The following is a 24,111-nucleotide window of genomic DNA, read 5'->3' on the forward strand; positions in this document are numbered from 1 at the left end:
GACAGCGCTCACCCGCTTTCAATCGCACACTGAATATGGTACCGGTGACACAATGACCCTTTAAATCGCGATCAGGGCCGATCCCGATGAGGCTTGATCCGGATCAAGTGATGATACACGTTCACTTTTAATCACGATAAGGTCCGATCGGGATCAAGACGATCCCGATATGCCCATCAAGATCTGGCTCCCAGATCCTGATATGACTGACATCTGCGCCAAACTCGATCCGGACTTGGACTATCTAGGAGCGATGATTGTTGATCGCGATCAAGAAATCCGATCTGGATCGACTCTGATAGCAATCAAACGTGCCACTGTGACACCGGTCTAAGCGCGGGTGTGGGGGAGGTTATCAATGTGGATATTACGGGGAACAAGACGGAGCTCCGATAGCGACGGTAACAACGCACCTCGAGTGTCCATGCAATAAACAAATTCGTTGCTTTTCAGGTCGGAATATTATCACATGAACACGATTACTTAAGAATTTTTATATCCATTGATCTGTTGCCGTATATGATGACATGCTCACTTCTCTTCAGGGTGCGAAATATTATCGTAAGCCGCTCCCGCGCACTCAAGAGCGCGGCAGCAAGGCTGCGAAGAGGCGGTCGAAGTAAGCCTTATGCTTTTCAGCCATCTAGGCTGTACTCGGAGCGCGTGGCTGCTGATCGTGATGGTGGTGGTGAGGACTTCGTGACGCACGCTTACTGCATCTGTTAAGTAGTCGTCGAGTTTGATTTTCTCGGCTTTGATGGCGGAGCACTGCATTCCTTCGTATGCACGCCCGCCAGCTCCAGCCGCTTCGTGGGGTGCGGCACGTGGGCGCAGTGTTTTGAAGGCATGACGTGCAGCGCTCCACTGACGCCACCGAGAACAACAGACCGAACGGTTGTCTACCGGATGCAGTCACCATGTGTCACGAATGCTCTCACCCCCACGGTCACACTCACAGCCAGCAGCCGCGCTTTCCGAGTATTGCTTTTCAACTGCCGAGCACTGTGCCTTCTTTTCCCCTTATATGTATGTTTTGCAAATACGGATGTTCCTAGCTCAATTTCCTATTGTGCGGAGCCATGAAGACAATACACTGAAGCTTCGCAGCAGCCGGCCCTTGGATATTTTAGCGATAGCAGAAGGGAGGCTGGTCTTGATCAACGCTGCCGCAACATGAATGGTTGACCTTGTTCAGATAAAAAAAAATTCTGGCACGTTTTGTGTGACTGAAAATGCAGGCATACAAGGCTGGTTGGATTCTGCGTGTAACTACTGAGACAATGACATCACGTCGGCTGTTTACTCGTCTGCAAGGAATAGCAAGGGCGTCGATAAAGAATCACGAAAGGCTGGAAGCGGATATGCTTGCAAGGAAAAGTGACGTGCCCTGTTCGCCAACTTCGCTGATAGCGGCCAAGAAGGAGCTAACATTTCGTGCGAAACCATCTACGGAATCAAACTGATCGTATCAGCCGGACGCGCTCCTCCTTTGCAGCCAAACGGACGACATGGCTGGTTCTGAGATATCCTGACTTTGGTCTGACATGTTTTAAAGAGGATAGAAGATGCATGCAATCTGCAGATTAAGGACTGTGGCACTGTCGACAACGTCATACGGGAGTGCAATTGTTTTTGAGAGCTCCTGTTGCAAAATATTCAAGTGTTCTCCAATTCCCTCTACTTACGAACACGGTAGCGACGTGGTCTAGAGATGACATAACCGACACAGCCGGCACCGCTAACCACAGCACAAGTGACGAAGATTATCAAACGGTAATTCGATGCTTTGTCTCCTGCTACCAACTGATCCCGTGTCGGTAATTCTAATTTCCAAATAATACTATTCATCCACCTCTCCTTCGTCAGAAGCTTTTCAATATTCACCTGGACTGCGCCGTAGCTCTCCCGACAAACCAATCGTCTTCCCCCGCCTTCGCATATTCGAAGTCAGTGGCTTTGCCCTCTGGCCCAAGGCTCTACCAACAAAAAGAACATAACCTATATTGCCTAATAAATGCTACTACAGCAAAAAAGAGTCCAATCAAACTAATAGCAGCGGCAGTGTCATGCAAGCAGCAGAAGTTTAAAATAAGTTGTGGGGTTCGATGTGCTGTAAGCAGGACATGACTATGGTGCGCTCTAGTGGTGGCATCCGCATTTCATTCTGACTGCCTGAAATTGTTTGAGGTAAATTTAATTCTCAGCAGACCGGTGTTCTTATAATTCGTCCTCATCGAAATAACCCGCCGCGACCGGCAATTGAACCCACATCCTCGAGCTCAGTAGCACAGCTGCTTAGCCGCAAGGATAACACGAAGTTGTAAGCAGCCGATGTGACAGCAGCACAAATTTGTATCAAGCCGCTTATATATTCATCGGTCTTGCTTCATTTTTGTCCTACGTTCCCACGTACTAACGTTGTGGAACAACAGTGCAGCTCACGACGCTGGCTAACAACGCGTGACTATGCGAACGACACAATTAAAATGACAGCCGGCTTACCTCACGAGTACGTTTCCTACGAGCGCGTGTAGGGCACCGAGCAAGCGTTGAACGAAGGCTTTTGGCCGTATCCAAGCGAACAGGAGCACCGAACACGGGACAACTTTCGACGGCGCAGAGTCCAGAGTTTTGTTGCGAATTCCAGACTTCCAACGTTCAAAAACAGTTTGTCCGATACACCCCCTAACAACAGAGAACATACTGATAGCCGAGCTGGGTAATCATCCGAAGCTTCTCTTCGTCGCTTCCGTCGCGTCGATTTCGCTTCATAGGGTGCTTGCTCCACTACTGGGCACGATGTACGACCCGTTTGTATTATACCGAGCGCACTTAAAGAACAAAATCATAAGAGCCAGCAGCCTGACACGCCACAACTGCGTCATCGGATGGCCATATCTGCAGACAGCGCTTTGCTTCAGAGATCGCAGCGGCGCGGCGCGCGTTGCGTCGCCTAGTGCAGCACACCGATCACGGAAGCTATATTGCCAACGCCTGCCTTTGCAACCCAGTTATACACATAACATTTCTCAAAACTTGTTGCCGTATTGAGCGCTATAGGCGAAAAAAACAAAGGTAGTAACTTCCACAAAAATGTTTTAATGCTTCCACAAGGTCTAAAAAGCCAACTTTAACGGCATTGAGCATGCAATTAGTATACCTCCCTGTTCTCCTTTTCACGATAACTTTGCTAAAAAACGAGTACGTTCTTAAGGTTGGTTAACAAGTTGACAAGCAAGGCCTCGGGGACAACATATGCAAGAGAGCCGAGCTATGAAGAAAAGAAAATGGGAGCGAATGACTATACAATATACTACAAATATAAATCAGTCTTGCGTTGTTGTGAAACTGGTATCAAAACCGGCAGAGAAAATTGTCCCTGGAATCGTATTGGTGATTACCAATAACGAACTACCTTGTTCAGCGTTGCTCTAAACGTCATGTCATCACCAATAAACAAACAATGTTAAGTGACTCAAAATAGGGTGAACACTGCTAATTGCTCTGCAGTAATTTTGTGTAATAATGGACGCATCTGTAAAACAAATTTTGCCTGTGCGAATGTGCTGCGTTGTATATCGAAAGCAGCTATAAGGCCACTCCAAGCGTGAATTCGCCGTCGTTGGAGCCGGGATGTTCTATACAAAAGTACAAAATCCCGTCGTACCTTAGACACGTTACGTTGTGGAATCGAGGGGCAGTGGTCGAGGCAGTACGTTCACTTTGGCTGCTCCACTGGTCAGCTCTGCTAGGAACTGTCAATCGTTCAACGATGGTCATAGCAGCCGAGAGAATATGCGGCGCCCTAACTTGCAGGCGATGTGTGGTGCGTGCAAATGTTGAAAGAGCAGAGGTGACTGGTCGCTTCATGTGCGCTGTCTTTTGCGTGCGCCTTATGCTGAAGTACGCGTTATCTCAATGTTTTCAGAGGCACGATTAAAGAGGGAGCCAGCGTAACGTTTTTTTACAGGAGAGTTCTTACGCCCGCCGTTTGTCCGCTTCACGGTGTAGACACGAAGTTATCATCATCATGCCGGCGCGGCCACGTCAAGCCAAGTTAAGCATAGCTGTGCCTCGTCATGCCAAGTTAATCATATCTAATCCTAATTGAGCCTTGTTGAGCATGGTCAAACCTAATTACCCAAGCACAAGTAAGCTAAATAGGTCATAACCTAATTAGTGCTAATTAAGCCGAGTGAGATTCTCATGTTCTTAGCCATGCTCAGCTGGACAAGATGTGCCGTGCTAAGGCTAATTAGGGCTAAGCCTGTATAGTGCTATATTGCCTAATTAGCTAATAAAGCAAGGGGGACTTGGGATGCAAGCTGATGGAGATGAAGCCTCAAATATGTCAATTATGCCCGTTACGCTAGTTAGTGTAATTACGATAATTAAGCTATAATTAAGCCTAGGTTTACTTGGTATCTAATCTAATCGATACAAAACCTCGAACATGCAAATTAGGTCAATTAAGGTTAATATTTTGATTACGCTAAATAATGTAATTAAGCTACTTGTTGCTGTGACTGCCAACCGATTCCAATCGAACCCGATCGATCCTAGCCAATACTCATGATTTACAATGTTATTACATGAATACTTCGTGCATCCGCGTGTGAATGCACGTGTGCCTAGTCAAGCCAGAACCAGCATAGGGCCGTCCAGCTTTGCTCTACCCCAGCCTTGCACGGCTCAGTGCAAGCTGCCCAATTTTTCTTCACTTCTATTTGCACTTTGGGCGCACGCCACCTTAGTGACAACGGGCATTGGTGGTCTCTGTGAGATGCGCGTTCATCTGAGCGTCCCTCCATGTTAACAGTTCTTCAGAATATTGTATATAGTATATCGCAGACAATAGTGCGCGGCATAAGGCTTCGTCTGAACAAAATATCGCCTCCAAGCGGTGCAATCTCTTTCATGCGGTGGAATGTCGCAATCAAGCTTCTGAAGGAATAAACAGACGTTACTATTAACAAATCCTGATTTGGAGATCTGAAACGCCCCTACGATAAAGGTGTCGGTGAAATTGCGTGGCGGAACGTTGAGTGCCTGTGGTGAACCGTTACTAAAAACCCATCATCAATTCAGCCCAGGCAAGTAAGCAAGCAGGGGGCCAGCCTCCCCCCCCCACCCCCCACCCCCGAAGTTTGTGCAGCCTTCTTTATTCCCGGGCAACTTCGTTTTCTTTTCTCCATGCCGTGGAAAGACTTTCCTTCGAAGAATTAGGCCTTGCCCCCCCTCCCCCCGAAAAAAAAATCCTGGCTACGTGCCTGATTCAGCCTTTATTCTACTCACGAAGCGGCAGTACCAGACTAGCGCAGCGTCCCGCCAGACGTCTGAGTCACTGGTGACGCAGCGGCATGCAGAAGCGTTGTCGCATATGGGGGTGGGCATATAGTTACCATACATCGGTATAGTGAAGTTATTGAGAAGATGTGAATTAACTGAACGGATATAAATTAGGCTTCCAAAGGTGTGTGTGTGGGGGGGGGGGGGTTTGCAGCGAGCCTGTTGGTGCACCTACTCAGTTCACCTTCAGCACTACCTTCCAGATTCGTTACCCGTCGCTCACATCTCTCATACTTCTTCTTCAGTGAACAGAGCCAAAGCTATTCGATGCTTCTGGCTCTGGAATTCCCTTCTGTTCTGTCAAGTAACTATGGCCCAAGTTCCAAACATCGTGCGAATTATGCACACAGTTTGACGAAAAACGCGTCACAACGGAACAATTGCCGATGTAACTTATTTCATCCGTATCAAACTGCTTTTCGGACGAACACCAACAGATGATTCCGTGAGTACGCCACGTGATGTTTAGGGCGTGTGGCGATGTTCATACATATTTTTATTTCGAAAGCCTGGCCTTTAGGCATAGTAATTAGTGGTGTCAAATAACATGCACATTTGCTTCGTGTATACAGTCGATAATGATAGCTGAAAACAGGGGCGTAGCCAGAAATTTTTTTTGGGGGGAGGGGATTCAACCTACTTTTGTATGTTCGTGCTTGTGTTTGTGTGTGTGCGTGCCTATATACGCAAGCAAAATTTAAAAATTTCGGGGGGGGTTTGAACTCCCCCCTAGCTACGGCCCCGGCTGTAGGGTCCACGAATCCCGCGGCGAGGTCAGGTGGTCGGCCAGGCCAGAGTCCTGTGCCCGGAGGTGGCGAAGCCGGCTTAGTTGGATGCCTGTGCAAGTCCACAACAAGTGGTGGCAGTCAATAGCGGAGTGAGGCGTCCCAAAATGGGACACGATGTACCATATCAATGTTGCGCCCTAATTGGTCAGGGATGGGGTAAGCTCAAACCCCGACCGAAGCCTCCGCAACGTAACTCCCCTTGGTGTGTTATATCACCGTCGATGTCTGACCCCACCGTGGTGTAAGAGCTGTGTGGTACGCCCAAGCTTTCTTTTTCCCGGAGCATCTTTCGTGATCGTCTCAGGAAATGCGCTAGGGGGTACTGGAACTGTGGGTGGGGTTGCAAATGAGCTTTGACAGGGTCCGGCAAAGAGGCCTGAGGCGCCCACTGAACACGTATCCGCACAGCTGCGGAGGCTCAGATGGTGAATGCTATCCGAGAGCAGATCGGATTCATTCTACGTATATCGTGAACAGCTTGCATCGAGTCCATAGGAATGATCAGCTGAGAATATCTATAAGGCTGAAGACAAGGAGGCAGCACTTCATTCAGTATTTTAATTTCGAGCTCTCATAACACACTATTTCTCCAGGTAAAAACCCCGTCACTGTGTACCACAACTTGCTGTGCTTCACTTTCAACCATTCGACATGCCTGCCAGCTCAGTGATGTCCAAGGAACAACCGTCTATTTTTGGCGTTGGCGTTTGAGAGTGTGTACACAAAATGTCCACTGAAGGAATGTGAGCGTCAAACGAACAGATCTGTGAATGAGAAGCGCAGATAGTTATTACATGCTGAGTACACATGTGTACTCGGAGACATGCGCGTAATTTACACTCAAGTAACATTTTGCGCCGTTGTTTTCCGACCTAAACACAAATCTCCAAGATACATTGTTCTGTCATTTCTTTGGCCCACATCAGGAAACAAACATAGTGCGAGGTATCTACTATTACACTCAAAGGATCCGTAACAGTCTAAGGGCGATTCATTACGATGTTTTAAAGCGTAGAGTGCTCATACAATCATCGCGACTCGATAGCTTCAACAGTCGAAGTCGTCAACCATCGCTTCTTTATTGCGATGGCAACAACAAAGACACATTGGCCCATTTACATTGTCGCCTTAATGTTCCATAAGTATAAAGGTCCAAATCGATAACAACGCCCCGTCTCGTATGTCCTAGTGCGAACGAAAGCGTGTCGACGATCGCGGCTCAAGCGGAAGAGGAAACGCGTTGGCCGTCTTCCGTCGCTCGAAGACCCGAAGTGGGCCCGATGGGGAGTAGCGGTGGTGGCTCCGGCAGAAACTGCGCACATTAAGCGGTCGGGCGCGGTCGTACGTGCACTATCCTGACAAAGACCAACAGAAGGCTCATACCTTTGTACATGTTGCGCTCTCACGTAAGATCGCGTTGAAGCGACGACATCACGATGGTCGCTCCACTCACTGCACCGACCACGTTTTTTTTTGCGCCAGCGTTTGTTGAGTTACGCCAGGTTGGATGCAAAAGGTGGTAGCTGCTAGTCTTACTTCGTATTACATTCCAATGTGTTACTACCACTTTTATTTTTCGCCTTTGGCGAAGCTGGCCTTTTTTTGTCCATATGCCCGTGGCATTAGCGCGAAATTCCAGCAAAATCTCGGTGCAGGAGCAAGTACACGGAATCACGAAATATTAACTGAGGGATCGTCAATTACTTCTGAGGAAAAGGATAAAGCTTCGCTTACAAATTATTGCCGTGTGATGCATCTCTCTTGTGACAGATGTAGTGTTAACAAACACACACAGTGTAAACAGGCGACATCATCCTCATTGACGTAGATATCCACCGTTGCCTTTCCAGGTGACTGCATCATAAACAGTACTCGGTAATAACGATTGAGGCTTCGTGATGTTAACTGCTCAAGCGTCAAAGCACAAGTATTGTGCTAGAACATGTGCATGTTGGTGCTGTGCAGAAAGTGCAGCTAAATACACTCAATGACACTGAGAAATTTCTTTGAAATAAAAACGTATAACATGCCTTCTGAAAAAAGCGGGATTCCAAACCAGTCCTGTTGCCCCAGTACGCTTCGGTAGTCTCTTTCGTGCAGTTATTGAAATCAAATTCATGTGGTTTTGCTCTAGCTTCTCGTAAACAACAGGAAGCATAATTTCTACGTTTGCTGGAAAAGGACTCGTATACCGCCGTTGACAGACCACGAGAAAAGCCCAGAGCAGTCTTGTTCTTCATACTCATAATGTGGTCCGAAACACACGGAATAATCCATCGACTCCACTTCCACCATCACGGATGCCTGCGTGCGTAATAAAAATGATGCCATCTGTTCGACTGCATTCACAGAAACAGCAACTCAACGCACAAAAGCCATAATAAAATGAGATCAGCGTACACGAACTTGTAAGATTGTGTTTCACTCATAAAGTTGCAATTACAACTCACTCGCCGAAAAAGGAAGAAACAGGCGAGAGAGGAAAGGGCAGAATGTTAACCAGACTAGACTGACGGGTATGCAATGCTACACTGGCCCAATGGGTCGGGGGAGTTTGAAAGTCAAAGTTAGAGAGAAAGGGGGAGCATAAACACATTCACAGTGCTCACAGTCACGACATCACTATTGGTTAGAACCGCGTGCTCAAGTCTGTTGTTTCCAAGAATTTTAACAGTTCCTTCAATGACCATAAATATTATTGAAATATTTTCAAGTGGCTTTTCGTGCTGAGTGGGAAATGTTGGTCATTGCTCTTAAGGAATGTACTCCACTTTGCAATGAATAAGCAAACTGTTACGACTACAATTTTCTCGGCTATTTACGCTCACTTAACTATTTAATGAAGTACGATGGGATGCTTTCTTAGGCGCTCTCAGCCAATCATCACAACTAAAGCAGTAATGGAGATACACGAGGCGCCGTTGAACTGCGCGGTAGTTCAATCGACAGTGCATGTGCATCCAGACCGAGAGAGCTTAGAACCACGCATGCAGCTTCATACATAATTTGCTAAAAGGAATGATACGATACTACGAGAGCTGTAGGTAGTACTTGGATTTGCCTAACCACTAGGCTTGTGACTCGAGGCATTCTTGTGGATGAGTTTACTATGAGAAATACTTCTATTTGTTGGCCTAAACATCCAAACATGCCTGTCTTTCTAGACGTGCAAAGCAAAATGACTATGCATAATTATACATACACTCGGGATTCTAGCGCTCGTTACGCAATGTTTTGTTAAAAACAATAATCATGCCGAGTAAAACCGCAGCTTTAATACATATAACGACGAAGTTTGGGTATATCAATATACGACCCAACTTTCCCATGGTGCCTTATCCTAACGTTTGCGGATCCATATACGATGCCGAAATTCCCTACTATTATTTTCAACAAACCCTGCGTCTAAAAAACTAAGGCAGCTTCCCGCTAGTGGTGCCAAGCCTGAAGAAAGTGCGGAGCTGGGCGGACTGCCTTGTTTCTCTCTATTTTCTCCTTCTTTCTTCCTCTCTTTGTTTTTCTTTTTCTATTTCTCTGTTTTTTCCTGTATTTTTTGTCTCTGTTACCTCTATTTCTTCTCGTCCTCGCTCTTTCTCTCTTTCTTTCTCTTCCGTTCTTTTTGCTCTCACTCTATTGCTCACTTCCTCTCTGTCCATGTCTTCCCCTCTCTCTCTGTATGTCTTTTCTCTCTTTTCTCTGTTTCTTTCTCTGTCTTTTTATGTTTTCGGTTCTTCCTCCATTCATTACTCTCTATTTCTTTCTATCTCTTTCTCTCTCTCTCTGAACCCGTTCTCTCGCCCATCACAGTTATTGAATCTCACGCCGGACAAACCGGCGCACATGGTCTGGGAGTGACGAAGAAGATGAAGAAGAGGACGAAGAGAACGCGTGCCGGTTCATGATGGCATGGCCGACGTAATTTCACACGGCCGATGGAGTCCCCCGAGCCTAAGCATCTCAGCTGTTAGAACATAAAATCGCCGCAATCAGCACATACGAATTGCACGACTGATGGCCTCACGCTATCAACCAATTTACTACATCTGCTACCGCCCTAAAGCAAGCTCTGTAATGAAAAGCGGCTCACATTTCCTGATGAGTTTGCCAGTATGCGTGATCCTTAGCGAGACTCCAGTTGTACACATGGCTGGCTGGTGTCCGATTGACTTTGTCTTGTACGCTCGTGTTACGTTTTCCAGGTGTAGCCAGTGGTGTATTTATATCGGATTGAGCTGGAGAAAAAGAGACGGTAGAGAGGTATCATTTAGCGCTCTCGTCACCAAGTATCAACGTGCGCGTGGCGAGGAGGAGCCTCAGCAAATATCAATGTGCACGTGACGAGGAGAACAATGAATTGAGCAATGCTCGGCGGTATACGCGCGTTTTTCTGTTATTGAAGCTCTATAAATTTTATTTACCTATTACACACTTACGGCTCCGACGTAAGGGTTCTGAGCCTACATTTAGGAGCATTGTAATTGGCGGAACAAATGCTTAGTAGCGCTCTCCAGTAGAGGCATGAATTAACGTTGTTATTTCCTGTCTAATTTGCCGTCTCTTTTCTAATAACGGTATCATTCTTTTTTAGTGAATATCGAGAAAAACTAGCATGGAAACATTAATCCCATGTTTTCTTCCTGTGCCTCTAATTGCTTGCAGACGCTGTACTCTATTATAGGGCTTTGGTTCTATAGATACAACGACCCAGTTTAAATCGCCTTAACAGTTTTCTTTGGCGACCTTATGTTCTGAAATTTTTAGCATAAGCGAGCACATTCTCGTAATCTACGTTGTGTAGCGTTCTTTGGTGGTGTCGTGTAAACGTTTTTGTATCACTGACCTAAGGCGCTGCTTTAAACCACAACTCAATTGTACATCTCTTGTACATCTGCATAAAATATAGACGTATTAACGTATTCCGCGTTCGGTTCTGTTTGTCTTGCTCGGCACTTTTGCTTAGTGTTATGAAACCTTTTGTTTTGTACATATATTTGTATTATAACTTGTGTAACCAATGTTTCATAATGTTCTTGTACTCTAAGAATTCTATTATGATGCCGTCTTCATCTGATTTTTTCTGCATTTGAATTGCTGTCCGCATTACCGCACTCCCATCTATAAAGCTACGGCGTTTGATGGTATTCGTAATAAATAAACACATTAGTGCGTAAATAAATCAATACATAAATTGTGGTATGCGAGAGAAATGCTTTGTACATACCTTGCTTAACTATAGAAATGAGTATCTGAAAGAAAAAACAAAAAAATTGTTGCTCGCTGTACATGCTAAGAATTACTTTAATAAGTAACCTTAAGAGTACTTTTTAAATGTGGGGCTAGTTAGAGTAACGCCACTTTTAAGTGAAGGGTACCCATTTGGCCAACTTTGTGCAAATCAGACAGTAAAAGAGCTACTAGCAACTGGTTTAGTAGAGCATCAAATTTAAGTTATACCTCCACAAAACGCAAAGTCATACGCGTAACAACGCAGCCATAAGTGAAAAAAAAAACGAACAAAATGGGCTTAAATTCTGCTTGGAAACTTCCAAAAAACGCTTTCTGGCGTATACATGGCTAAACACGTGTCACTAATACAACTTTCGGCGTATTTCTCGATATGAACAGACAGGCAGACAATGAACTTTATTATTGGTGAGGAGAGATTCGTAGAATTTTATTTTTCTCGCGACTGGGTTTTTATATTTTTCAATCAATGCTGCTTCTCTGAGGCGTGGTTCACAACTGCAGGAAGTACAATGTGCGTACATGTGTAGACCTTTTCCATCTCAGACTGCGTCACACGTTCCCGTCGCAGGTCGATAATGTATAGCCCAGTTTGTCCTATGTAGGACTTACGGTCGCTGTCATGCCCTCAGAATCCTGGCGCATTTGTGTTCATGGCCAACACACTCTATTTTTAACACGAACGTGTTTAACGCCGGGGTCCACGAACACTTCACTGACGTCATTTGCGTCACAATGTAACATCGGTAAAAACAACACACGAATGAGATGACATTGAAAAATCGGACGCAAAGTTTGTTGATTTCAGTGACCTGGCAGTCGAACCAACAGACTCTCGGTCCTCAACGATAGGGGCTGGGTGCTCTACCTACTGCGCTGCCGGTGGCCACCTGAATGAGGCGTCACAAACGCGCCTTATGTCTCTCACACCTACGCTCTTTCACAGTTGCGGGGGCGGTGTCGCGGTCTGGAATCGGCGTAGTGAAGTACGCATCATGAGACTAAGGAGCGCCGACAGCCCAGTAGCCGAGTGGTTATGGACGCTAGACTGCTGTCCCGAAGGTAGTGGGATCGAATCCCGGCCGCGGCGGATGCATTTTCGATGGAGGCGAAAATGGTTGAGGCCTGTGTACTTAAATTTAGGAGCACGTCGAAGAACCTAAGGTGGTCTAAGTTTCAGAGCCCTACACTACGGCGTCTCGCATAATCATATCGTGGTTTTGGCACGTTAAACCCCAGATATTGTTGACGAGCGCCGACAGAGTGCATCAGCAGTTTCAGCGCAACGCAGTGTTTCGGTGCCGGGAGAGACACTCCAGCGGGAAGCGGAACGCCTTCCCGCATTCACGGCTCAGGCTACAAGCTCTGCCTCTCGCCTTCCTGAAGCGCTGTATGGTATATGCATGAACACAGGCGTAGATTACCTATTACGGGGATCGCACACGTTGGAGTTTCCTTGCTGGAAATGACGACGCTTCGAATGAGAGCATATCGAGTACCAGTGTTATGCTTGCTGTGCCATCTTTGCGATGGATTCAGAATATGCTGTGTAAGGTGTATGTCAACTACATAAGCTACTACAAGGGTTAAATCATGATCTTTGGCGTTAGTCATTGGGATAGAGATGTGCCATTAGGCGTCAACGCGGATGCATCCACGTCAAACCGTGCCATAGGCACCAAACACCAACAGACATTGTGCAGGGTCTCATACACCAATGTACAATAAAATATCAACTATACTCCTGCGAAAACTCGGTTCACTGTCGCGTTATACCGATTCCTATTACGGTTGGATCGAACTTGTTTTTTGCTAGTAAGCGAATACTCACTCTTCTTTATTGTCGCATATAAAATAGTAAGCTTCATATATAGTGTACTAAAATAATATTCTAGTACACCATAGTTTCATGCAACTTTCCAAGTGACTGCTGCCGATATCAATGTTTCATCTTTAAACAACGTTGTTCTTTTTTTTTCGCTTTTCCTTTATCTAACGGATTGCCTTGCATTCAGTTTACAACGTGCGAAGCGTAGGAATTCAGTGACAAAGGCTAACATGTTTATCATAGCTACAATCTCAGAAAGAGCGGCAGCAAAGCTATTACAATTTTTCGTCTATCTATGCAAGACTCTTCTGACACAGGAGGGAACTGGAAAACTGTTTCTCACCGTTGTGAACATCACAATGGCGTAGACCATCTTGATCATCTAGTGGCTGTGAACTGCGAAACGCAATGAAACAGCATACCATAGTTAGTCACTCGCTCTAAGACAAAATGTATCGCGGTTCAAATTGGTTGCCGTGGCTTTCACTTTGAACGTGAGGAAAATTTACGTTATAGAAACGATCTATGTGTACTATTGGTGCCCGGGAATGCTACTTTTACCAGAGGAACTGTTTAGGCAGGCTTTTCTTAGCGCCGGGCAATGCGAACGCAAATTACAATCATGAACTGACGCACGTTTCCTTTGTCCTCTCTTTCCTTTTGTCCTGTGCTTCAACTTCTGCTTCGCTCCCACAACACGTGCGCCGATTTGTACGGCGTGGGATGCAATACCTTTGATAGGCGTGAGAACGAATGCACAGAGAAAGAAACAAAGAAAGAAAGAAGAAAGAAAGAAAGAAAGAAAGAAAGACAGAAAGAAAGAAAGAAAGAAAGAAAGAAAGAAAGAAGAAAGAAAGAAAAAAGAAAGAAAGAAAGAAAGAAAGAAGAAAGAAAGAAAGAAAGAAAGAAAGAGAAAGGAAGCTTCAGAAGCAATGAGAAAGAGAGAGACAGAAAGATATGAAAGAAGGACATGAAAAGCTCGAAGACAGAGAAAGCACTACAGAAAGAGAGAGAGAGAGAGCAATAGAAACATAGACAAGAAGTCATAGTAAAAACCGAGAGCAAGACCGAGAGAAAGAGAAAGACTATCAGGTAACAATGGTCACGTGTGTCACGTGATATCTTCCCGCCAAATTAACGTAACACTAGTCACGTGACATGTTCCTTCAATAATCCCGCAATGCCAGTCACGTGACGTAAAGTCACGTAACACTAGACACGTGACTGAAAATCACGCAACACTAGTCACTTGATATGTTCGCGTAAAATTATGTAACACTAGTCACATAACGTAGTAGCACTAATCACGTGACATATTCCCTCCAAAATCACGTAACACTAGTCACACGACGTAAAATCACACAGCTTTAGTAACGCGACATGTTCACGCCCAAATCAAGGGACACCAGTCGCGTGACGCAATATCACGTAAGACTGGTCACGCGACATGCTGCCGCCCAAATTACGTAACTTTAGGCACCTAACATAAAATCACACACCCTAGTCAAGTGACATACTTCCGCCAAAATGACGTAACACTAGTCACGTGACATGCACCCGCCAAAATTACGTGGCACCAGTCAAGCGACGTAAAATTATATAACACTAGTCAAGCAATATGCTGCAATAGTATTGAAAGTGGGCTGTTTGGTACGGTAACATGTTTGGGTGCAGCGCGAGGAACGACGGATATGGAATAGAACAGATATTTTACGTCCATGTGTTCTTCAAATAAATCTTTTCAGTTGCGAGTCAGCGCTCGTCCGTGTCTCTTCTGTTCTATTCCGTCTCGCTCGTTCCTCGCACTGTACCCAAACAAGCGATATGTTCCCGGCAAAATCACGTAACACTTGTCACGTGACATGTTCCCACCAATGACGTCTTTGAAGCAGGCAGGGACACTGCCTTGCGAGGGAAGCTTCTTCAGGAATCCGAACACTAGCTCCGCTGTTGGTTCCAGCGTTGCACCACTACTTCAAGCTGTGCACACTTTTTAAGTTGTCATATCTGGGTATTGATTACAGCACCATGTTACTTTCACGGAACAGACAGCAGTAGTAGCTGAAATTAAAAAGTAACCTATAGACCTTCAACAAGTCGTCTAACCTATAAAACCCTTAATGGGACAGTAAAGAGCAAAACGATTATTCTCGCAATAGTAAAGTAGCCTTACGCGATACCAAAAACACCGCTTTTCTGCGAGAAGACGCTTATTAAGCGAGAAAACGGGCAACAAGAAAACACAGGTGGCGACGCCACCTTGGAATTCCCGCATCATTCGCCGTGACTTCACATATTTTTGACGGCGCCTGCTTGGGCCTACGTAGTTCCCAATCGGTTAAATCGAAGTACATTGTCCTCTGATGGGGCCAGAGACTTGACATGACGAGTTTGAAATTTTGTCGAGCCAGTGGCGCCAAAATACGTTAAGTGCTCCTTGAAATCTTTTACGTCACGAATTACAAAGTTCGGCGCGAAATTTAAAAATGAAACTTTGAACTTGGTTTTCTCCTCCAATAATAAACCTATGGTCGTGAAATAAACTACACAAAACTTCTCTGAGCACACTTTATAAACCTAACCAATTCATTGTTTCTCTTTAGTGTCCCTTTAAAGTAGCGTAGCCAGAAATTCTTTGGGGATGGGGAGATGGTTCAGCCACACTTTATGCATGTTCTTAGGCTAGTTTGTATCTGTCCATGTATATATACATATGCAAATTTTTAAAATGGGGGAGGGATCTTGAACCTTCTTCCACCAGCTACGCCAGTGACCCCTAATGAGGACCCTAATGAGGACCTAATGAGGTGCACCTGATGAAGACCTCCGTGTTCCAGCTCTTGGAGATGCCTCATCGTGCCACATTTTCCTTGCACGCGCTGGGTATGTTTTTCTTTTTGTTTTTTTTTTGCTCACACATACAAACCACCTTCAGACACAATACTCGTCGCGGTAATCTCAAGAAACCATACTTTCACAGCAAGATTTACAAAGCCTTGTACCCTGAGCGGCCTGGTGACAGTCAAGAGCCATCGCGACAGCGGCCGGGACTTTTTGCGGTCACCAATACAATGCCAGCGACACGTGGCAGCAATACAAGCTTCGCTTGAAAAAGCGCCGGCTGTAGCAACGGGGGACGCGAGTCGAGTGTTGTGTACGTTTTGTAGCGTTAGCTACACTGGCCTAGCCGAGCCAGTTTCGCGTGGCTCCTCAACAGCCGTGCTGCGCATATGCGAGGATCAGTAATGTCACATAGCTGGTGCATCGGAGCCGGCACCTCCCGCGCACTCCGCCGCTGCGCGCGCGGCTCGCTGCCGCCGGTCTGCGCTTTCCAGAGGAGAGACGTCGTAGCCGAGGTAGACGTAATGGCGCCGGCGCGCGCGCAGCTATTCGCCTTCGCTGTGCAGTCGCCGTCTGACACTGCGCTGGAGCCGCACTGGCGTTTGCCAGTGTGGTTAAGCCATGGAGAAGGAGAGCGCAAATGCTGCTCAACGGTGCAGAAGAGCGGAGAAGCTTAACTCAGCGGATCCCGCAGTAGTTGCCTGGCAAAATAAATAACATGTGCCACATATATGTATACCATGTGTGTGTCATTGGAGCAGCAGCAAGCATGATAATCAAGCTAATCCTAGACAATCAGGAAAGGTAAGAACAATCAGCTGAACCTTTGCTAACGCTACGTTATCCTGGCATAGCCGAGCTAAGCCACTGCAACATTTTAATGTCAACTCGAGTTGTCATATATAGGTATGCTGCAGGCTAACATAGCCGCATCATAAATGCTGCTTATGTAAGTCATTACTGTCAGTGTCATGTATTCACGTAGTAGCCCGCATATGCATTCACAGCGTGACATTCGTTTATATACGAACAAAACAGTGAAACTCTGGTAGTCCAACATGAGTCGACATATTTGGAGCATAACATATATATTAAAGTGTAAGACACTTACATTCTCTGCCTGTCCAGGAGGTAATCGCTGCATGTTGAGCAAGAGCTCGTGAAGGCTCCTTTATACGCAATAGCCCTAGAAAAAGCTTAAGCCTGATCATACGATTACTTATGACGTTGAATAACTTCTGATGTAGAATCTATAATATATGCGGTTGGAATCAGACGCCTGTGATAGATGTTCTGTATGCGCAGAACTGAATTACCACGTGCACCTAAAAAGGGAAAGTAAAACCGTTCGGCTGACACCGTAATGTCAGTGAATACAGATGTGACACAAATTTAGTTGCGGCAGGACAGCTGGCTCACCGCTGCCGATTTATCCAATAAGTTACGCGCTGTACAAGTCGGCCAATTGTAGCCTTAAAACCTACAAAAGAGCAATCATTTTTATTGACACTTCCGTAGTTTCAACTTAGTTAATAAACTATAGCATGCCTTTACCATAAGTGAATAATGGCAACATGATAGATTATGTCTTTTGCAGAATATGAAGTTCGTTAGAAACCACCGTTCTGAGCAACGTCAGCTTTCCGTAGAGCGCGGACGTTTTTATCAATCCTTATCGGTCTTCTTCATCCTAAATACTACAGCGAAATCTGTTATGAGATTACTACAGGCGATTTTGGTGGCGTAATTGTCAGTCGCCGCCACCGGTGCCCGCAAGCGCAATTGCGCACACCAAAAATATATCCAGGATCGAGCGGAATTCTAACCCCAAGCCCTTTGCATGGCATTCGAGCATTCTACCACAGAGCCCAGCGTGCTTGGAACTCCGTTGCAACAAGACCCCATACAGGCTTTCTGTCTGTTAAGGAATCGCGTTAACATAGCATGGTGGAAGAGTAAAGGCCTAGATATAGTCCGGCGCGCTCAGCGCACAAAGTCGCGCGATGAGGTCTGCTACGCGACGCCGGCTACGCCAGCCTGCTCCGTGATTTTGCACTCTACAGTCGCGCGCGCGCGCCGTCACACTTTGCGCGAAGCCAGCGCCATCTGCTTGAAAACGACAGGGCGTGCAAACAAGGACACAAGAAAGAAGTCAGGACACCACAAATGCCGACTAACAACTGAAGAGACGCACAACGGCTGAAAAGAAAGAAGGCACGAAAACTTATCTGCGCATGCCCATGCAACAGGCGAACCTATCAATCCGGCACGCCTGGCGGTCTACGTGGAGGATAACTGTTAAGGCATTTGATTTCATCTTTATGCAAGTAATCGAAGGTTGGCTTACGCATGCGCTACCACTATTCTCGATATGCCATGCTTCAATCATCAGGCGCGTTTCTCTCATTTCTATGACGGTACAACACTGCGCATTCATCGAATTTTTGCGTGCACTTACAATCTCGACAATGCAAAGATAGATTAGAAGGTGAGCCTCCTGTTAGCGATCTCTTATGTTCCAACAATCTCTCGTTAATGCATCTGCCCGTTTGTCCTACGTAGAAGCGGCCGCAGCTGAAAGGGACCTTATACACCACACTCGTACGGCAATCAGTGAATTTGTTGTACTGTTTGTGTACTGTTTTAAGGCGAACCTGAAACCAATAGACGTTTTAAGTTTGCCGCGTACAATCACTAGACTTGTTCCTGAAGAAGAGCGTTCCCACTGCATTTCAGACTGCGTTGCTAGCATCAAGGGTTCTAATATGCATCTCAAGTGTTGATCCTATCCGGCCTTTGGTTAATTACTGTGTCGAGAACAAACTCAGGCCGGTAATATCAGATAAGGAAGGGTATTTTGTAATTATGCCGGACAGTTTGTTCTCAGAAAAAGCATTAGCAGCCATAGAAAAGATTTAGGACGGTAAAACTTAAGCCATCGGTAGTTAGGCAACGTGCTGTCGACCTTTGTTAAGACATAATCTTGAGAGAATAGCTTGTAATGTCAAGAAGGCTAAATCACTTACTTTAGAATTGTTTTTTTCAGCCAAAACACATAAGAACGAGACCCCCTTTCGAGCAATCGTTTCAGAGCAAGGCACCTGGCAAGTCGCTGTATCTAGTTATTTGCAGAACTGCTTAACCTCTTTGAGTTTTTCAGACCCTTTTCGTATGCGTAATTCTCAGGCGCTAGTTCAGTTCCTCTCAGAGGAGAACCCCGGCTGTTGTAAAGCTTTTAGTGTGGATATTGAAGACCTGTATTATTCTTTGCCGCATGAGGACTTGTTAATTGTGTTAATGAATGTATTAACGAACAAGCGCACCTGACGGTTTTCACCGATAAATGTGGTGTTTTCTACCGGGGCATTTCTAGAAATCCTTCCATGTATTTAAAGTCGGCGCTTGTAGGTTGGAAGGAAGGCGTTTATGTGCAGAAATCAGGGATATATTGGTTCTAAGGTTGCTCCGGTTCTAGTGATTTATACCTTAGCAAGATTGACAATATTTTTGGAAGGCTCCTTAGTAATTGGCTGTTATTAAGGTTTTTCGTTATGGGACGATTACTTGATCTTTTGTAGTGGTGAGGAGTTTGAAAACGTGGTAACTTCCGTGAGCGAAAAATTTGAATTAAATGGAGGTGGGCTGAGCTTTACTAAAGAGGTGCCTCAGAATAATAAAATGCAATTTCTAGACATTTCCTTAACGTTCCAGAAGAACCAGTGTGCTGGCAGTATTCTCCTAGATCTTCGAAACCGCTGTTAAATTTTTCGTCGAAGCACTCGAAGGTTGTAAAAAACGGCATCGCCATGTCTTGCCTTAAATCAGCCCTCACCAAGTCGTGTGAGCACAAAATGAGTCATAGCTTTAACGCACAGGTTACGCGTCTTTTAGATGTAGGGTATCCTCGTGATGCAGTGGCCACGGTCGCTGAACGTTAAAGAAGTCTATTGTGTTAAGTCCGAGCATGGTTGCAGAAAGCGATAGGAAGAAACGTGTCGTAGGTATACCGTACATTCATTGCGTATCTCACAGACTAAAGAAAGTAGGAAGTAGATACGGCGTTAATGTTGTTTTCACGGCTGCCAATAAGCTAGGTAAGATTTGTGCCGCTGTGCAGAGGAAGATTGAGCCAGTAAAAGAAAAGAAGCGGACCGATATTTGTTTCGTAAAACACACCAACAAATTCACTGATTGCCGTACGAGTGTGGTGTATAAGGTCCCTTTCAGCTACGGCCGCTTCTACGTAGGACAAACGGGCCGATGCATTAACCAGAGATTGTTGGAACATAAGAGATCGCTAAGGAGGCTCACCTTCTAATCTATCTTTGCATTGTCGAGATTGTAAGTGCACGCCAAAATTCAATGAATGCGCAGTGTTGTACCGTCATAGAAATGAAGAAACGCGCCTGATGATTGAAGCATGGCATATCGAGAATAGTGGTAGCGCATGCGTGAGCCAACCGTCGATTAACTTGCATAAAGATGAAATCAAATGCCTTAACAGTTATCTTCCACGCAGACCGCCACGCGTGCCGGATTGATAGGTTCGCCTGTTGCATGGGCATGCGCAGATAAGTTTTCGTGCCTTTTCTTTCTTTTCAACCGTTGTGCTTCTCTTCAGTTGTTAGTCGGCGTTTGTGGTGTCCTGACTCCTTTCTTGTGTCCTTGTTTGGACGCCCTGTCTTTTTAGAATGAATATTTACCAACTAGCTCAGCTCTCTGTTATTCTGCTTGAAAAGTCGCTCACTTTGACAGCTGCGGCAATCAGCTGATTCAGTGGCGCATGCGCAGTTTCCACTTGACTCCGCGCCCGCGGCCCCGCCGGTACAGTATTGTCGGCCCGCTGTTTTTGGTTTTTGCGCGCGCTTTTTGGTTGACACACGTCGTGTTTTTTCTCGCTATGCACTGTTTGACTTTGCATCGGAAACGACTTTCCTCACAAGCATTGCATTCAACGCTCTGGGAGCCAGAAAATAGCTACATTGCTTGCATCAGAAACGGAAGCGGATCATGTATGTACGTACAGTACGGTCCACTCTTAGAGGGAACACGCGAACGCGTGGATGACAGCCCGCGCGGCGCTGACTAGCGGCGAGATTCGTAAATGCGTCGCATGCGCATACACTTGTAAGGGCGGCACGCGCCCGGCATCGTCTGCTACTTCTCCGCCCATGCGCCAGGCAATTCCTGAAAAGCGCTAGAAAGCGGTTCCGTTTTTTCGGGGTGCGATTTATCTAGCGGTCACTGTGCATTCAACAGGCAGAAAAACAAATGTCCGCATTTTTATTGCTGCACTCTTTCGCAAGGTATAACTGCACTGGTTTCTAGGCTCGCTGAAGCATCATGCGCAGAAGCTCCTAAGATCGACTATTTTTTGCAACAAGATTGTTCTGTTACAACAACACATGCACACATTGAAATAAGGCGTGCACAGGACGATACCTGAAGGTAATCTTGAAGGAGACATCTCGATGATTATACTTTTTGTGGCAGAGGATATACGGGGCAAGACCTAGCCACAAGTCTTTTAAAGGATGCAAAGCTGGTGCGTTGGTGCACGTCCATACTCTTCTAAATAAAAGAAATTCAACTTGTGGAAGAAAAACAGCACCAAGGGCTTCGGCAAGCCAGTTATACATTTTCACACACTTCTACAGCAACTGGCCACTACTGATAACAGACAAGGCAATTGAAGCATGATACAGCGAACATATATACTAAGTTGCCCTTCCGACAATAAAACGTTCAACAAGCGGAAGGCAGACGTGGTATCACTTGCTTCTAACTTCGAAAATAAACGCGGTAAGGATCAGCCCACGCCGAGCGCTGCACATAGAAGTAGCAGACGACGCGGGCCAGGCACCGCCGTAATGAATCGCACGCATGCGCTGCATTTACAATCTCGCCAGCAGTTAGCGTTCCGCGGACAGCGGGCCACGCGCCGCGTGTCCCTCTAAGAGTGGACCGTACTGTACGCACGAGAAGCGAATTCCGCAGGCTTCCCAGGCGTGTCGCAGCAGACCGTGCTGTTCCTGGTCTACCACGCACATGTGATTTATAATCCCTTCGAGAAGGCGCACATCGTGTCATCGTCGATCAATGTGAAGTAAAACACGGCCGCACTTTCCGAACGCGGACCACACGCCGCCATTTTGCCGAACGTCGCTGCCGCGGGCAGTGCATTGTTGTCTAACGCCGCCGCATGGAGCGCGTGAAATAGGAACAGCTCTATCTCCGCGCCGGCCACGCAGAGCGCGCCGAATGTCGCCGGGCGCGACAGCTGCGCCGTGACGCCAGGCTATAAGTTCTCGCTTTAGGCCGGCGTAGCTTCAAGTACGAACACACTGGCGGCACGGCAACTCTCCCGCGCGCCGCTCACCGCTCGCTGAGACGCCGCGTTTCTCTCTTTCTCCCGCGGAGCGTCAACGCTCTTCTGCCGCCGACCCATTCGCTCCGGGACCTATTTTTTGTCGCTGCCGGCGACTGCCGCGCGAAGCAAACACCCAATCAGACGCCTGCTTTCCCTCCTCTTCCTTCTCACAAGGGCTGTCGTCATAGCAACCAGACATGTTTTCCGCACCCACGCCACCGGTATCCGCCTTTCGGGGGATTTCGGAATTTATGGGTAACCTCACTCAGTGAATTTACGAACAACACACTCAAGGATCAATCTGGGGTGATCTGCAAGGGATCTATATGGCCCTAACCAACCTCTGAATATGCAAACTAGCACGTTTGTCTACCCTGGCGTTCCCGTCTTTTCAGCAATTCGCGACGCCAAGGAAAAGACAGAGCATTGCGCTTTGCGATTGAAGCCCACTGGGTCCGGCGAAACTCGTGATCAAAGCGTCAGAGCGCGCGGTAGGTTTTAGTATTCACCGTTATGTTTTGAACCACCTCCGTGTGCCGGCAGAACTGCGCCGAGCGAGGACGCGCTTCGATTAAAAACTACCGCGCACCATGCCCCGAGTATCGGCAAATCTAGTTATTGCGTGATTTCACCGCAAAAGGTCGCGGATCAGTCGACGCTGCTCGCTTAAAACGGGTTGGCTTGCCAAGGCTGGCTGCGTGACGCAATGCTCCCTCCTTCGTTTTTCCTTCCTCCATCGCCTGAAACCTGTTCACGTGACCGTCGTAAAGGAATAAGCTATCGATTTTTTCCATATATGAGGGATCTCAGTCGGAATTGCCTCCTACCCAGCTTTCCCATGTAGTCGCACGCCCGTTCTGTCTTTTCTCGCATCACTACAGTGCCTAGCAAATGATTTCACCTCGTTGTTGTGCGTTTGCGACTGCGCAAGCGGAAATAACAGCGTTTAGCTGAAAAGCGCGAAATACTACTAGGCTCAACTTTTAGCGCTCACGTTGTATCATAAAAATAAGAGGGAAAGGAGGCGATAGTGCCTTTAGAAGGTTTGTGAAGGGGAGAAAGAAACCACGATCAGTCTTTGAACTCGGAATGTTTTAGCGGTCCCTTTAATGCTGCTAGATGCTAGCGCCATACTGTATTCTCAAACAATAGAGAGATTTCAACTTCTGGGTCATCAGAGAAACATGATATTCAATGCTGAGCTGCAAAATTTGCCGCGTTTCTGTCCAGGCTAAGCCTTTTTATTACTTAGCCCTCAACGCGGTGACTGTGCCGACTCTTGGCTGCTGTCGACATTCAAAGGATGCCATGCATAAACCGTAATGAGCGTCCTTTACATTGCGGTAAGTCCTCTTCTATTGTGTGGCTTTTTCTAGAAGCCGCCGTACGGTATATTGGTGATCTCTTACTACATGGACGAGGCAACGATGGTGCTGTATCGTTGGTCTCTGTAAATTGTTGTGTTTTCACTTGTTTTCTTGTTGTTTTTATTATGTGTGTGCGCGTACTGTTGTTCATAAAATGAACACATGCCTCTACTGCAATGGTTATTGGGCGATGCGTAAGCAAATAAATAAATAAATATCTTTATTTCACATATGTTGAATTGTTTTTACAACAGCTACAAGTGAATGCATATGTCAAAGTACTATATTGGAATTAAATCACGAGTGCTATGATGTCATGTTTCA

At 46.3% G+C, this 24,111-nt stretch overlaps 1 long non-coding RNA gene across 1 annotated transcript; it reads right to left on the bottom strand.

The window, feature by feature from the left end:
* Positions 1 to 11,358: 11,358 nt before the first annotated feature.
* On the bottom strand, positions 11,359 to 17,226 carry LOC119372662 (uncharacterized). The gene is made up of 3 exons (XR_005179621.2): positions 17,162 to 17,226; positions 13,553 to 13,605; positions 11,359 to 11,383 (listed from the first exon to the last, which is right to left on the bottom strand). It is a non-coding gene; the product is annotated as an uncharacterized LOC119372662 (long non-coding RNA).
* Positions 17,227 to 24,111: the final 6,885 nt, after the last annotated feature.

The sequence above is a fragment of the Rhipicephalus sanguineus genome, chromosome 10 (assembly GCF_013339695.2).
Source record: "Rhipicephalus sanguineus isolate Rsan-2018 chromosome 10, BIME_Rsan_1.4, whole genome shotgun sequence".
NCBI classification, from domain to species: Eukaryota; Metazoa; Arthropoda; class Arachnida; order Ixodida; family Ixodidae; genus Rhipicephalus; species Rhipicephalus sanguineus.